This window comes from Nerophis ophidion, linkage group LG17 (assembly GCF_033978795.1).
Source record: "Nerophis ophidion isolate RoL-2023_Sa linkage group LG17, RoL_Noph_v1.0, whole genome shotgun sequence".
Classification (NCBI taxonomy): Eukaryota; Metazoa; Chordata; class Actinopteri; order Syngnathiformes; family Syngnathidae; genus Nerophis; species Nerophis ophidion.
This window is the reverse complement of record NC_084627.1, coordinates 6,217,292-6,223,921: the sequence shown is the minus strand read 5'-3', so window position 1 is coordinate 6,223,921 and position 6,630 is coordinate 6,217,292. Positions and strand designations below refer to the sequence as shown.

Here is a 6,630-nt window from a genome sequence, read left to right as displayed (position 1 = left end):
GGCGGTACGATCCTCGGCTACAGAGGCTAGCTCTTGGGACGTGGAACGTCACGTCACTGGGGGGAAAGAGCCTGAGCTAGTGCGCGAAGTCGAGAAATTCCGGCTGGATATAGTCGGACTCGCTTCGACGCACAGCAAGGGCTCTGGAACCACTTCTCTCGAGAGGGACTGGACCCTCTTCCACTCTGGCGTTGCCGGCAGTGAGAGGCGACGGGCTGGGGTGGCAATTCTTGTTTCCCCCCGGCTCAAAGCCTGTACGTTTGAGTTCAACCCGGTGGACGAAAGGGTAGCCTCCCTCCGCCTTCGGGTGGGGGGACGGGTCCTGACTGTTGTTTGTGCTTACGCACCAAGCAGCAGTTCAGAGTACCCACCCTTTTTGGGAACACTCGAGGGAGTACTGGAAAGTGCTCCCCCGGGTGATTCCCTTGTCCTACTGGGAGACTTCAACGCTCACGTTGGCAACGACAGTGAAACCTGGAGAGGCGTGATTGGGAAGAATGGCCGCCCGGATCTGAACCCGAGTGGTGTTTTGTTATTGGACTTTTGTGCTCGTCACAGTTTGTCCATAACAAACACCATGTTCAAACATAAGGGTGTCCATATGTGCACTTGGCACCAGGACACCCTAGGCCGCAGTTCCATGATCGACTTTGTAGTTGTGTCATCGGATTTGCGGCCTCATGTTTTGGACACTCGGGTGAAGAGAGGGGCGGAGCTTTCTACCGATCACCACCTGGTGGTGAGTTGGCTGCGATGGTGGGGGAGGATGCCGGACAGACCTGGGAGGCCCAAACGCATTGTGAGGGTCTGCTGGGAACGTCTGGCAGAGTCTCCTGTCAGACAAAGTTTCAATTCACACCTCCGGGAGAACTTTGAACATGTCACGAGGGAGGTGCGGGACATTGAGTCCGAGTGGACCATGTTCCGCACCTCTATTGTCGAGGCGGCAGATCGGAGCTGTGGCCGCAGGGTAGTTGGTGCCTGTCGGGGCGGCAATCCTAAAACCCCTTGGTGGACACCAGCGGTGAGGGATGCCGTCAAGCTGAAGAAGGAGTCCCATCGGGTCCTTTTGGCTCATAGGACTCCGGAGGCAGTGGACAGGTACCGACAGGCCAAGCGGTGTGCAGCTTCAGCGGTCGCGGAGGCAAAAACTCGGACATGGGAAGAGTTCGGGCAAGCCATGGAAAACGACTTACGGACGGCTTCAAAGCGATTCTGGACCACCGTCCGCCGCCTCAGGAAGGGGAAGCAGTGCACTATCAACACCGTGTATGGTGCGGATGGTGTTCTGCTGACCTCGACTGCGGATGTTGTGGATAGGTGGAAGGAATACTTCGAAGACCTCCTCAATCCCACCAACACGTCTTCCTATGAGGAAGCAGTGCCTGGGGAATCTGTGGTGGACTCACCTATTTCTGGGGCTGAGGTCGCTGAGGTAGTTAAAAAGCTTCTCGGCGGCAAGGCCCCAGGGGTGGACGAGATCCGCCCGGAGTTCCTTAAGGCTCTGGATGCTGTGGGGCTGTCTTGGTTGACAAGACTCTGCAGCATCGCGTGGACATCGGGGGCGGTACCTCTGGATTGGCAGACCGGGGTGGTGGTTCCTCTCTTTAAGAAGGGGGACCGGAGGGTGTGTTCCAACTATCGTGGGATCACACTCCTCAGCCTTCCCGGTAAGGTTTATTCAGGTGTACTGGAGAGGAGGCTACGTCGGATAGTCGAACCTCGGATTCAGGAGGAACAGTGTGGTTTTCGTCCTGGTGGTGGAACTGTGGACCAGCTCTATACTCTCGGCAGGGTTCTTGAGGGTGCATGGGAGTTTGCCCAACCAGTCTACATGTGCTTTGTGGACTTGGAGAAGGCATTGGACCGTGTCCCTCGGGAAGTCCTGTGGGGAGTGCTCAGAGAGTATGGGGTATCGGACTGTCTTATTGTGGCGGTCCATTCCCCTGTACGATCAGTGCCAGAGCTTGGTCCGCATTGCCGGCAGTAAGTCGGACACGTTTCCAGTGAGGGTTGGACTCCGCCAAGGCTGTCCTTTGTCACCCATTCTGTTCATAACTTTTATGGACAGAATTTCTAGGCGCAGTCAAGGCGTTGAGGGGTTCCGGTTTGGTAACCGCAGGATTAGGTCTCTGCTTTTTGCAGATGATGTGGTCCTGATGGCTTCATCTGGCCAGGATCTTCAGCTCTCGCTGGATCGGTTCGCAGCCGAGTGTGAAGCGACCGGAATGAGAATCAGCACCTCCAAGTCCGAGTCCATGGTTCTCGCCCGGAAAAGGGTGGAGTGCCATCTCCGGGTTAGGGAGGAGACCCTGCCCCAAGTGGAGGAGTTCAAGTACCTCAGAGTCTTGTTCACGAGTGAGGGAAGAGTGGATGGTGAGATGGACAGGCGGATCGGTGCAGCGTCTTCAGTAATGCGGACGCTGTACCGATCCGTTGTGGTGAAGAAGGAGCTGAGCCGGAAGGCAAAGCTCTCAATTTACCGGTCGATCTACGTTCCCATCCTCACCTATGGTCATGAGCTTTGGGTCATGACCGAAAGGATAAGATCACGGGTACAAGCGGCCGAAATGAGTTTCCTCCGCCGTGTGGCGGGGCTCTCCCTTAGAGATAGGGTGAGAAGTTCTGCCATCCGGGGGGAGCTCAAAGTAAAGCCGCTGCTCCTTCACATGGAGAGGAGCCAGATGAGGTGGTTCGGGCATCTGGTCAGGATGCCACCCGAACGCCTCCCTAGGGAGGTGTTTAGGGCACGTCCAACCGGTAGGAGGCCACGGGGAAGACCCAGGACACGTTGGGAAGACTATGTCTCCCGGCTGGCCTGGGAACGCCTCGGGATCCCCCGGGAAGAGCTAGACGAAGTGGCTGGGGAGAGGGAAGTCTGGGTTTCCCTGCTTAGGCTGTTGCCCCCGCGACCCCACCTCAGATAAGCGGAAGATGATGGATGGATGGACTAAAGACACAGTAAAGACACACTAAAGACACACGTTGAAGACACAGTAATGAGACGGAGGCCCACGTACTTGCAGGAGGAGCAGATCCGGTCCCACGAGGCTCGCTTCCGTGCCGTGTCCTCGGAGCTGTCTGAGCTGCGCTCCTACCCCCCTGACCACAAGGTTAAAGGTCAGGAGCTGGACGAGTATCGTCAGAGAGACGAGTATCTGGACTTTGAGGTAAGTGGACGTGCGTGCCCCTCAGGATCCTCCGCCCCCTGACCTTTGACACCTGCAGAAAAGGCGCTACGAGACCTACGTGGCGCTGCTGCGGGCCAAGATGCGCAGCGGCGAGGAGGACCTGTCCACGCTGGAGTGGCGGCTGCTGGAGGACGGCGCTCTTCAGCGGGCTCCCTCCAGCCCCACCCTGCTGGACCAGTGCAGCCCCCCCCCGCAGGGCCAGAGACACAGCTACCGGCAGGCGGTGAAGAAGTGAGGCGGACACGCTGCCCGGCTTTTATTTGGCACCTGCGGCAGCAGCCGGGGTCCACACCACGACCCGGCCCACGCCGTGCCCAGCACCCGGGTCACGTGATTGGCTGGGCGAGGACTATGGCGCCCCGTGTGGCGCATGGCGAGAACAGGAAGGTGCTGATGAGAAACACATCAACTTTTCTTTCCGCCATATTTGTCATGTTGGAGCTTCTTGCTTTAGCCGCCATCTTATCGCAGTTCCTCTCTTCTCTCTGCTCGCCATGATGGACAGCTGTCAATCATCAATCATCATGTCCTCTCTTCTCTCTGCTCGCCATGACGGCCAGCTGTCAATCATCAATCATCATGTCCTCTCTTCTCTCTGCTCGCCATGACAGACAGCTGTCAATCATCAATCATCATGTCCTCTCTTCTCTCTGCTCGCCATGACGGCCAGCTGTCAATCATCAATCATCATGTCCTCTCTTCTCTCTGCTCGCCATGACGGACAGCTGTCAATCATCAATCATCATGTCCTCTCTTCTCTCTGCTCGCCATGACGGCCAGCTGTCAATCATCATGTCCTCTCTTCTCTCTGCTCGCCATGACGGCCAGCTGTCAATCATCAATCATCATGTCCTCTCTTCTCTCTGCTCGCCATGACGGCCAGCTGTCAATCATCAATCATCATGTCCTCTCTTCTCTCTGCTCGCCATGACGGCCAGCTGTCAATCATCAATCATCATGTCCTCTCTTCTCTCTGCTCGCCATGACGGACAGCTGTCAATCATCAATCATCATGTCCTCTCTTCTCTCTGCTCGCCATGACGGCCAGCTGTCAATCATCAATCATCATGTCCTCTCTTCTCTCTGCTCGCCATGACGGCCAGCTGTCAATCATCAATCATCATGTCCTCTCTTCTCTCTGCTCGCCATGACGGCCAGCTGTCGATCATCAATCATCATGTCCTCTCTTCTCTCTGCTCGCCATGACGGACAGCTGTCAATCATCAATCATCATGTCCTCTCTTCTCTCTGCTCGCCATGACGGCCAGCTGTCAATCATCAATCATCATGTCCTCTCTTCTCTCTGCTCGCCATGATGGACAGCTGTCAATCATCAATCATCATGTCCTCTCTTCTCTCTGCTCGCCATGACGGACAGCTGTCAATCATCAATCATCATGTCCTCTCTTCTCTCTGCTCGCCATGACGGCCAGCTGTCAATCATCAATCATCATGTCCTCTCTTCTCTCTGCTCGCCATGACGGACAGCTGTCAATCATCAATCATCATGTCCTCTCTTCTCTCTGCTCGCCATGATGGACAGCTGTCAATCATCAATCATCATGTCCTCTCTTCTCTCTGCTCGCCATGACGGCCAGCTGTCAATCATCAATCATCATGTCCTCTCTTCTCTCTGCTCGCCATGACGGCCAGCTGTCAATCATCAATCATCATGTCCTCTCTTCTCTCTGCTCGCCATGATGGACAACTGTCAATCATCAATCATCATGTCCTCTCTTCTCTCTGCTCGCCATGATGGACAGCTGTCAATCATCAATCATCATGTCCTCTCTTCTCTCTGCTCGCCATGACGGCCAGCTGTCAATCATCAATCATCATGTCCTCTCTTCTCTCTGCTCGCCATGACGGCCAGCTGTCAATCATCAATCATCAAAGCTTCTGTCATCCACTTGTCTGCCCCGGTTGCCATGGAAGCAGCTTGCTGAATGTTGCTGTAAATAAAGCATGACGGCGACTTGAACCATGAGAATATTTTTCTTCTTTCTGCTTTTATTTTGTCAAGCTAAGAAAAATGTTCAATAAAACGCTTGAAGAACTTGAGTGTTGGAACCACAGCAGACATGTTGGTGCTGACGAGACGCGGGGCGGCCATCTTGGAGTGGTGATCAGTGCATTTCATTCATCTTACCTCACTGAATACCACTCATTTTCACCACCTTTTATCCTCATAGCTATTTTATTATTCATAGTTTGCTTAGCAGTAATAGAATATTCTTATATGCTATAAATGAGCAGACGTCCAAGATCAAAACTGGGAATATAATCCCAGAGAAGGGAAAAAAAAGGTTCATGTATTTTGAAGTTGAAGAAACAATATGATGAGGTTATATATACAGTACATGCTACATAAAGAAAGTATGAATACATTAGATATCTAAATATCTTATAGACTGTATCTCTGTTGCTGCAGCAGCAGAGAGTTTATTCTGTCTTGACACTTTGTTTTGATATTTTCTATTACATTCTTCCCTTACAGTGATTGTTTTATATGTATTTTTCATGTATGTCGCTTTGGATAAAAGCCAAATACTTCAACATAAACATACATAAACAGCTAAAACCACCGATCTGTTTCACTGGATGCAGAATAAAAGCAAATGTTGTCTTAGCCAACAATGTTAGTATTTGAATATTGTTACTTGAAGACTTATTCCTGCTTACAATTATACTGTTAAGAAAGTATTGTTTTATACTATATACTATAATTGCAACTTTATCTTATTCAAGTATGACATTTTTAAAAGTATTTAATTTGATTGACAAGCAATTCTATTCTGGTCATACTCTTGTTTGCTAGCAGCTAGGATCTCAGTACTATTGAAGATCTTTGCTCCTTCTCAACTCTGTGCTAATATTCTTTTCACAAAATACAACAAATAGTACTTTAATGTTAAATCTTACTTGTGAAAAGTAATCCCCAGATTCTTATTTTTTAACAGTCCGCTCATTTGAGCAGGAAAAGACTGAACTCCATCTTTGTTTTCTACCTGTCAACTGTCACTTTAGCATCTTTGTTTTCTACCTGTCAACTGCCACTTTAGCATCTTTGTTTTCTACCTGTCAACTGTCACTTTAGCATCTTTGTTTTCTACCTGTCAACTGTCACTTTAGCATCTTTGTTTTCTGCCTGTCAACTGTCACTTTAGCATCTTTGTTTTCTACCTGTCAACTGTCACTTTAGCATCTTTGTTTTCTACCTGTCAACTGTCACTTTAGCATCTTTGTTTTCTACCTGTCAACTGCCACTTTAGCATCTTTGTTTTCTACCTGTCAACTGTCAGTTTAGCATCTTTGTTTTCTACCTGTCAACTGTCACTTTAGCATCTTTGTTTTCTACCTGTCAACTGTCACTTTAGCATTTTTGTTTTCTACATGTCAACTGTCACTTTAGCATCTTTGTTTTCTACCTGTCAACTGT

General features: G+C 50.8%; 1 pseudogene; it reads left to right on the top strand.

Moving 5' to 3' along the window:
- Positions 1-3,956, top strand: part of LOC133535913 (PH and SEC7 domain-containing protein 1-like) — a 35,949-nt pseudogene extending 31,993 nt beyond the window's left edge.
- Positions 3,957-6,630: the final 2,674 nt, after the last annotated feature.